We start from the raw sequence: 9,066 nt of genomic DNA, 5'->3' as shown, positions 1-9,066 counted from the left end.
ATCGAAAACAGCATATGTGGAAGGATGTGAGACGGCCTGTCACTTTTGCGAACCTGGGGTCCGTATGTGCGATGTTGGGTTCAATATGTAAATCACGGTATGAAGCGTTGCTGTTTACAGCGGTGTTCTCGCTAGCATTTTTGGGGGTTTTTCGGATAGGGGAGTTGGTCAGCCCATCGAATTGTTTGGCAGTGGGCCTGTTGGGAGCAAGATGTGCAGGTGTAGGTGGATAGAGTGTGTTTGCGGCTGCGCAGGTCAAAAACTGATCACCAGGGTAAGGGTGTGGATGTGTCGCTGTTCGCATTACCTGGGTCTAGGGTGTGCCCTGTTGAGGCAGTGCGTGAATTTCCGAAGATTAGAACAGATGGGGCAGGGCCATTCCTGAGGCATGAGGATGGGTACTACTTGTCAAAGTTTCAGTTCATATCAATTTTTAGGAAATGTCGTAAAGCAGCTGGGTTGGACGGGGCAGGGTACCCTTCACACTCCTTCCGCATAGGGGTGGCTACAGAAGCTGCCAGATGTGGGGTTGGATGAGGCGGCTGTGCGCAGAATTGGAAGAAGGGATTCGAGGAGATTTCGGTCTTATATTAGGCCTCATTTGGCCGTGGAATAGATATAAAAAACTATCTTGGATGTTTACAGGAAAAGGAGGGTGCATGTGGGATTCGCATGTTGTGATATGGTTGTGTTAAGTTGACAGGTGTGTTGCTGCCTTTATGTTATTTGTTTGTCGTTTCAGATGGAGGTTCAGTACGCCTTGTCTGGATCATAGGGCACTCCTAGGTGTGTTGGGGGGCCAGGAGAGGAGACGTAAGACCGGATGGCAGGCAATTGGGTATTTTCCAGGAGGGAGGCTTATGGGAGATGGTTGGGGATACCCGGGATGAGGTGGGGTAGAGTGATGGTGGAGGTGGAGAGGTACGTAAGGCTGGATAGACCACCTGACGTGTTAGTGATACATGCGGGTGGGAATGATTTGGGGATCCTGGGACCTGATCGCGGATATTAAATCCGATTTCACGCACTTGCGCACTAAATTCCCGGGTACCCCTTTTTGCTGTGGTCTGACATTGTGGCTAGAACCACATGGCGTTGGGCTAGATCTGTGGTGAGCATCAGTAAGACTTGTATCAACAAAGTAGTGGGTAGGTTCGTGGCACAGAATGGGGGTATTGTGATTAGGCACAGAGAGCTTGGAAAAAATGCAACAGATGCATTACATGTAGTGATAGCAGTCAGTATCTCTCTAAGGGTAGGTTCAGGATAAGTGCTGGCTTGCAGTTCACTTCCTTTTTGGAAGCATGGGGCTGTGTGTACTGTGTACTCACATTTGAGGAGACAGGAGGATCAACTGGCAGCAGGGGGATGGAATCCATGTCCTCTGGGTCCTCATCCGACTCAATCCCCCCAGAATCCAGTGATAGGGGTGGTGGAGGGTCCTCTGCAGCTTTTTAAAAGAGCAGCTGTGCGGCCTTCTTTGCCAAGCGGGGCAGGAGGGTGCCATCTTGACCAGGAGTATCGGGCGGATAGCGTAGGCCCTGTCCTCTTTTGGCCATCCTAGTGCTGGCAATATAGGTGGCCAAGGATTGTGGCGGCACAGCGGCAGCCAGCGGTGTGTGTCCCGGGTCATTTCAAGGCAGGATGGTGGTGCTGTGAGCAGGATTCAGCAGGATTCTCGGCAGAGCACACAGAAACACGCCCTACTGCATGCTTTTAGAAAAAAAAGTGACCTTAGCCTTTAAATAACCTTTAGCAGTCTAATTAGTGCTATGAACCTATTGCAGTGTTTTCCGTCTCACAATTTTTCTTCTCTCCCATCACATTTTTTCTTTCCAAATGCAATGCAGGCGTGGCACCAGTATAATAGCTAAAGATGGCAACGGAGATGTTCTTCATGGAGGAAATTTCGATGTGCCTTTTGCTTCTTGGTTAAGAAAAATCGTCATTGTTGTAGATTACAAAAGAAACAAGAAGGTATTTATTTATTTCAGGTACTTATATCTTAGGATCCAATTAACCTACCAGCACGTCTTTGGAGTGTGGGAGGAAACTGGAGTACAAAGAGGAAACCCACGCAGGCACAGGGAGAACATGCAAACTCCAGGCAGGTAGTGTCATGGTTGGGATTCGAACCAGCAACCCTTCTTACTGCTAGGTGAAAGTGCTATCCACTACACCACTGTGCCACCATATAAATTTAAATGTTATTTTATCTGGTCCTAAACCAAAGCGATATATGCCATTTACTTTTTAACATCAGTTACTTTAGAGATCAGCTCCAGCTAAAACGTTTTTTTTTATTCTGGACAAAATAGAAAGGTTTAACCACTTGACTTTAACTGGCAATTGCCTTGTTATGCACCACTGTACCCAAATGAAATTTATATCAAATTTATATAATTTTTTTTCTGCACAAAAAGAGCTTTCTTTTGTTGGTATTTTATCACCGCTGGGTTTTTTTTATTTTTATATAAATGAAAAAAGACCAAAAATTTTTAACAAAAAAACACTATTTTCTACTTGTTGTTATAAAAAATATCCAATAAAATAACATTTCTTCATGAATTTAGGCCAAAATGTATTCTGCTATATGTTTTGGTAAACAAAAACCCAAGTGTTTATTGATTGGTTTGTGTGAAAGTTATAGCGTCTACAAACTTTGATGTATTTACAGTCATGCTCATAAGTTTACATACCCTGGCAGAATGAATGATTTCTTGGCCTTTTTTCAGAGAATATGAATGATAACACAAAAACTTTTCCTGGCCAGCCTCATGTCAGCACACAATGGGTTAACCCCTTCCTCCAGTCTCTCAGTACCACCTTCTCTTAGCTGATAAAAGGGAGCCCCTCCTCCCCCGCCCTTGTTCCTTTTTTTTGGTCAGACTCCAGGCCACCATGCTTGTGGATTAGACTATAGCCCCCTACCGAATCTACCCAACCAGGTTCAAGCCTCTCCTGGGATCAGACGGTCCAGAACAATAAAGGTAGTTCCTTTTATCACACTGGACGCTCTATGTGCAGGAGCCATGCGGGCATACTAAGGCTTAAAGAGCTTACCATTTTAGGCTGTGGTGTTGCTGTAGTATTGTGCTTTCCTTTCCTGCTTCCTAGGAGCTGCGCCGGCCGCCTCCCCTGTGTTTTCTGTTGGTCGGTGATGACCTCACAGGGGGGCGGGGCTGTGGGGGCGGAGGTGTCAGGAGTCACCTAGCAACACTCACCATAAAGCCTGGAGAGTCAGAAGCTCCAATGCTGTTTGCCGCAGCTAGTGAGGGAAGCGTATTGGTGAGTTTCCTTCACAGAGGGGGAGGGGTTCCTGGGCTGTGTCAGTGTTTACTGAGCCATGATCACAAAATGCATTACACCATGTGTTTACAGCTTTTCAGATACCCTACAAACCTACTGCCACCCCGAGTGACTCCATATCCAGTATTAAGGTGAAGTTATTTCCTTTAAAGAGCCGATAGAAAACGATAGAATAGGAACTTCTTTTTTCTTATTTCTATATCCTGTCTTTTGTTGCTGTAGTATGAGCTCACCACAGCCCCAAAGTTCATGAAGATCGTCGGAAAGGTAGGAGGGGTCTACGGGGGCCACAAAACAAAAGAGTGCAACACCAGTCTAATAAGGTGTTTTGTCTTTATAGGAGCAGAAGTCTTAAAAAAAGACAGTCGCGGAAGAAAAAGTCCCGCCACCGCTCAAAATTTTCGCATGCATCTGGGTCACGCACAGGACATGAACCCCAAGCAATGGCCAGTCCATGCCGCAAAAATGCTCAGACCGCTATGGTGGCAGAACCAAGTGCGACAAGAGGCCATCCCGCTGAAGGCCTCTGCTGGGCCTGTTCAGTGCCATCTGCCCCTGAGAAACTCTTGTGCGCAGAATGCATAAGAGATGTAGCCACGGATAGATAAACAGAGGCACGTATAATAAAGGACTTTATTCAGGAGGCAGTGACGGAGAGTATGCAGGCGGTCGCAGGCGTAAGTGCCTCCAGAACTAAGCCTAGAGCCAAGAACGCATCTAAGCAGAAGTGGGACTCATCACCGGGGCTTGAAATATCTTCAGGAGATTCTTCAGACTCTGATGAACCGTCGGAATATTTGTTCGACTTCCAACTCATAGACCCTTACATTGTAGCAGTGAAGGAGGCCATAGACTGGGAACAGGACACTCAGCCTCTGGAAAAAATTAAAAGATATTTCCCTAACTTGAAAAGGCCAGGCGCAACCTTCCTGTTCATGACGGAGATCTGCAAATTATTCGATAAGGAATGGGGAAAGCCAGAAAGGAAGGCGAACCTACAAAAACGCTTTTTAAGATTATACCCATTTAACACCCCAGATGCTGCCTTTTGGGAGTCACCTCCAGGGGTAGATGCGGCCTTGCAACGCTTAGCAAGACAGGTGTCCCTACCATTGCAGGATTCTACAACCTTCAGAGACCCGATGGACAGGCGCACAGACACAGATCTAAGGAAGATCTATTTAACTGCTGGCGCAGCTTGCCGCCCGGCCATAACCCTAACCTCGATCTCCAGGGCTCTGAAGGTCTGGGTCACAAATGTGGAGATGGCCCTGAAGTCTAACATAGAGACAGCCAGAATCATTTCGGCAATGGAGGAACTTAATCTCTTTCGGCAATGGAGACCTAGTAAAACTGCTCGCAAGAATTATGACATTTTCAGTGAAACGGCGAAAAGGGCCCTATGGTTACGCCATTGGGTGGCAGACAGTAAATCGAAACAGGCACTTTGTAACATTCCATACAAGGGCAAAATGCTGTTCGGGGACACCCTGGAGGAAGCTATTAAACGAGCTACTGGAGGGAAGTCGGGTCTGCTACCACAGAGACCCAAAAGGAGACAGCAAACCGCTCGGTCAGGCCAATCAGAGTTCAGAAGAGCGCAGGAGGCCAGGTCATATAGACCAGGCCGAGAATATACGAGACCCCAATGGAGAGGCTCACAAAGCTCCTTTCTTTGAAACGTGAAGTCTAAGGCTGTTCAGACTGCTAAGGAACCGGAGAAGTCCTTTTGACGGGTTGACCGCCCATCACCCCTAGGTGGGTGCCAGGTTGGCGTCCTTTTTTAAGGTATGGGTGCAGGAAGTCAAGGACCAATGGGTCCAGAAAACAGTCAAGCGAGGATACAAGATATTGTTTCGAGAAAAACCACCGGACATCCTTGTCCAGACAGCATGGCCACAAGATCAGAAGAAACGAAGGTGCTTGCAAGAATATGTGACCGAATTACTTCAGAAAGAGGCAATCTCGCCGGTTCCTTTAAAGCAGCAGGGAACAGGAGTTTACTCACCAATGTTTCTGGTGCCCAAAGCGTCCGGAGATCTCAGACCGGTCTTAGATTTAGATCTCTAAACCACTACATCGATCCCAAGACATTCAAGATGGAATCAATATTTACAGTTATATCAATTCTGCAACCAGGGGACTGGCTAATATCAGTCGATTTAGCAGATGCCTACCTTCATGTGCCAATCAACAGGCATCACCAAAGATACCTGAGATTCATGGTAGGGGAAGATCATTTCCAGTTCAAATGTCAACCCTTCGGAATCAGCACAGCACCTCGAGTCTTTTCTAAGATCTTGCTAGCTAGCTACCATCGCTTAGACCTTACCATACTTAGACGACATCTTGGTAGTGGCCCGTGCAAGCGAGGAGTTAACAGCACAAAGCGAAGTGGTGCTGAAAATTCTATGCAAATTCGGCTGGATTATCAACAAGCAGAGGAGCCAGTTGATTCCCTCCCAAGAGATGGAGTACCTAGGGCTTGTTTTCAACACAAGCAAAGGGCAGGTCTCGCTACCACATCGCAAGATAGCCGAGCTAGTAGGCTGAGTGAATAGCGTGATGGAGTCCTCGTTGCTGTCAGCGAGGGACTGCATGACGCTTCTAGGAATGTTTACCGCTAGGGATGAGCCAAACACCCCCCGGTTCAGTTCGCACCAGAACCTGCGAACGGACTGAAAATTCGCACGAACCTTAGAACCCCATTGACGTCTATGGGACTCGAACGTTCAAAATCAAAAGTGCTAATTTTAAAGACTAATTTGCATGGTATTGTCCTAAAAAGGGTTTGGGGTCCTGCCCCAGGGGACATATATCAATGCAAAAAAAAGTTTTAAAAATGGTCGTTTTTTCGGGAGCAGTGATTTTAATGATGCTTAAAGTAAAAAAAAAGTGAAATATTCCTTTAAATATTGTACCTGGGGGTGTCTATAGTATGCCTGTAAAGTGGCGCGTGTTTCCCGTGCTTAGAACAGTCCCCGCACAAAATGACATTTTTAAAGGAATAAAAGTGATTTAAAACTGCTTGCGGCTTTAATGTAATGTCGGGTCCTGGCAATATGGATGAAAATCAGTGAGACAAATGGCATGGGTACCCCCCAGTCCATTACCAGGCCCTTTGGGTCTTGTATGGATATTAAGAGGAACCCCGCACCCAAATTAAAAAAAGGAAAGGCGTGGGGCCACCAGGCCCTATATACTCTGAACAGCAGTATACAGGCGATGCAAACAAGACAGGGACTGTAGGTTTGTTGTTAAGTATAATCTGTTTGCAATTTTGAACTGGTACATTTTTAATGTGTTTAGCTCCAGCCAAAAAATCTAATTTAAGCTTTTTGGAAAACATAGGGAAGGGTTATCATCCCTGTGACATTTGTTTTGCTGTCTGTGCTCCTCTTCAGAAGATTTCACCTCACTTTCTGTCCCAATGACAAATGTTTTTTAAAAATTTGGGGTTTTTAGTGAAACAAGGATTGGTGACAAAGCATCAGTGGAAAGGAGACACGTTTTTCCCATAGTAACTCTTACAGGAGAGAATTTCCCTTCCTAGGGGTAGATTTCATCTCACTTCCTGTTGTCTCCTTCCATTTGCAAGTAGGAGTCGTTTGTAAGTTGGATGTTTGAAAGTAGGGTCCTGCCCTATATATTCTGCAGAAATTTGGGCCTTAGGTGTTGGTGTTGCCACAACACTGTAAGCCCTCACAGGGCCCTGCTGTGAAATATTAGATCAAGAATTGTAATTACATGCACCTGTTGAACTTGTTAAAGGGGGCTTCCAGATTCCGATAAGCCCCCTGTCCGCAGACCCCACAACCACCGGCCAGGGTTGTGGGGATGAGGCCCTTGTCCTCATCAACATGGGGACAAGGTGCTTTGGGGGGCTACCCCAAAGCACCCTCCCAATGTTGTGGGCATGTGGCCTGGTACGGTTCAGGAGGGGGGGCGCTCTCTCGTCCCCCCCTCTTTTCCTGAGGCCTGCCAGGTTGTGTGCTCGGATAAGGGTCTGGTATAGATTTTTGGGGGGACCCCACGCCAATTTTTTTTTTATTTTGGCGTGGGGTTCCCCTTAAAATCCATACCAGACCTGAAGGGTCTGGTATGAATTTTGAGGGGGACCCCTACATCATTTTTTTTTAATTTTGGCACGGGGTTCCCCTTAATATCCATACCAGACCTGAAGGGCCTGGTATTGAATTTAGGGGGACCCCCCACGTCATTTTTCTTTAAATTTTGGTTCGGGGTTCCCCTGTGGGGAATTCCCATGCCGTTTTTATCAATGAACTTTTATGCGTATTGTCAGGAGACTCGGGACCGGCAATTCATTAATAGCCGCGAGTAGTTTTAAATGACTTTTTTTCCTTTGAAATGTCATTTTGCTGTCAGACTGTTCTAAGCACGGGAAACATGCGCCCCTTTACAGGCATACTATAGACACCCCCCAGGTACGAAATTTAAAGGAATATTACACTTTTATTGTTTGACTTTAAGCATTATTAAAATCACTGCTCCCGAAAAACGGCCGTTTTTAAAACTTTTTTTTGCATTGATCCATGTCCCCTGGGGCAGGACTCGGGTCCCCAAACACTTTTTAGGACAATACCATGCATATTAGCCTTTAAAATGAGCACTTTTGATTTCTCCCATAGACTTTTAAAGGTTGTTCCACGGCTTTCGAATTTGCCGCGAACACCCCAAATTGTTCGCTGTTCGGCGAACTGACAAACAGCCGATGTTCGGCTCGAAGCTCATCCCTAGCAGGAACAAGCCCTGCTGCAAAGTATTGCATTAAAAATTGTAATTACTTGCCCCTGTTAAACAGGGGTTGAAAAATTGGGCCTTAGGCACTGGTGCTGGTGCCACAACACTGCAACCCCTCACAGATACTCTAGTTGAGCGCAGCAACAAACCCTCCTGCAAATTATTGCATCAAAAATTGTAATTACACGCCCCTGTTAAACAGGGGCTGAAAAATTGGGTCTTAGCCACTGGTGGCGGTGCCCAGAACCAAAAATGTTCTTACAATCTATCAGAATGATCATTGAGGAGGAAGAGGATAATCTCTCAGCATAACAGGATAAGCACTCAGCATCAGCATAGGCAGTCTTGAATTGATCTGACATTTCAAAAAAAATTATTCGGTCACATCAGCATCAGGTGCTTGGTAGCTAGTGGTGTTCCAAGACAGTCGACTGACCGAGTCGGTGAACAGACGCACCCTGTGATCGGTTACAAAGCCTCCAGCAGCACTGAATGTGCGTTCCGAAAGAACGCTGGATGCAGGACAGGCCAGTAGCTCAATTGCATATTGCAAGCTCTGGCCAGTGATCCATCCTAAAGACCCAGTAACCCAGAAGATTTTCGGTGGGAAAGGTGTCCAAGTCAGATCTTGCCCCTAGGTATTCCTGCACCATGTAAAACAGACGCTGGTGATGGTTGCTGGAACCGATCATACCTTGGGGCTGCGGACTAAAAAATTGTCTGAACGCATCGGTCAGACGGCTACCTTCTCCACCGCTCCTTCTTTGACTGACCGAAGCCTCAGCAACACATTGTCCAGGAACAGGAGTTTGTAACCTCCCAGTCTCTGGGAACGCGTTGCACAGACCTTTCTGCAAGGCCTCCCGAAGTTATTTTATCCTCTGCTCCCTCTGCGACGGCAAGATAAGGTCCGCAACCTTACCCTTGTAACGTGGATCAAGGAGAGTTTACAGCCAGTATTGATCCTTCTCCTTGATATCCACGAATACGAGGATC

At 46.5% G+C, this 9,066-nt stretch overlaps 1 protein-coding gene across 1 annotated transcript in view; it reads left to right on the top strand.

Annotated features, from left to right (window-relative positions):
* Positions 1–1,854: 1,854 nt before the first annotated feature.
* LOC141109804 (N-acylethanolamine-hydrolyzing acid amidase-like) overlaps positions 1,855–9,066 on the top strand; it is a 59,002-nt gene continuing 51,790 nt past the window's right edge. The window contains exon 1 of the mRNA XM_073601096.1: positions 1,855–1,977. The gene's annotated coding sequence lies outside the window, so the exon portion shown is untranslated. The remainder of the gene's footprint in view (positions 1,978–9,066) is intronic.

This window comes from Aquarana catesbeiana, linkage group LG01 (genome assembly GCF_042186555.1).
Source record: "Aquarana catesbeiana isolate 2022-GZ linkage group LG01, ASM4218655v1, whole genome shotgun sequence".
NCBI lineage: Eukaryota > Metazoa > Chordata > Amphibia > Anura > Ranidae > Aquarana > Aquarana catesbeiana.
Note: the sequence above shows the minus strand (reverse complement) of the source record. Positions and strands in the feature narration are given on the sequence as shown.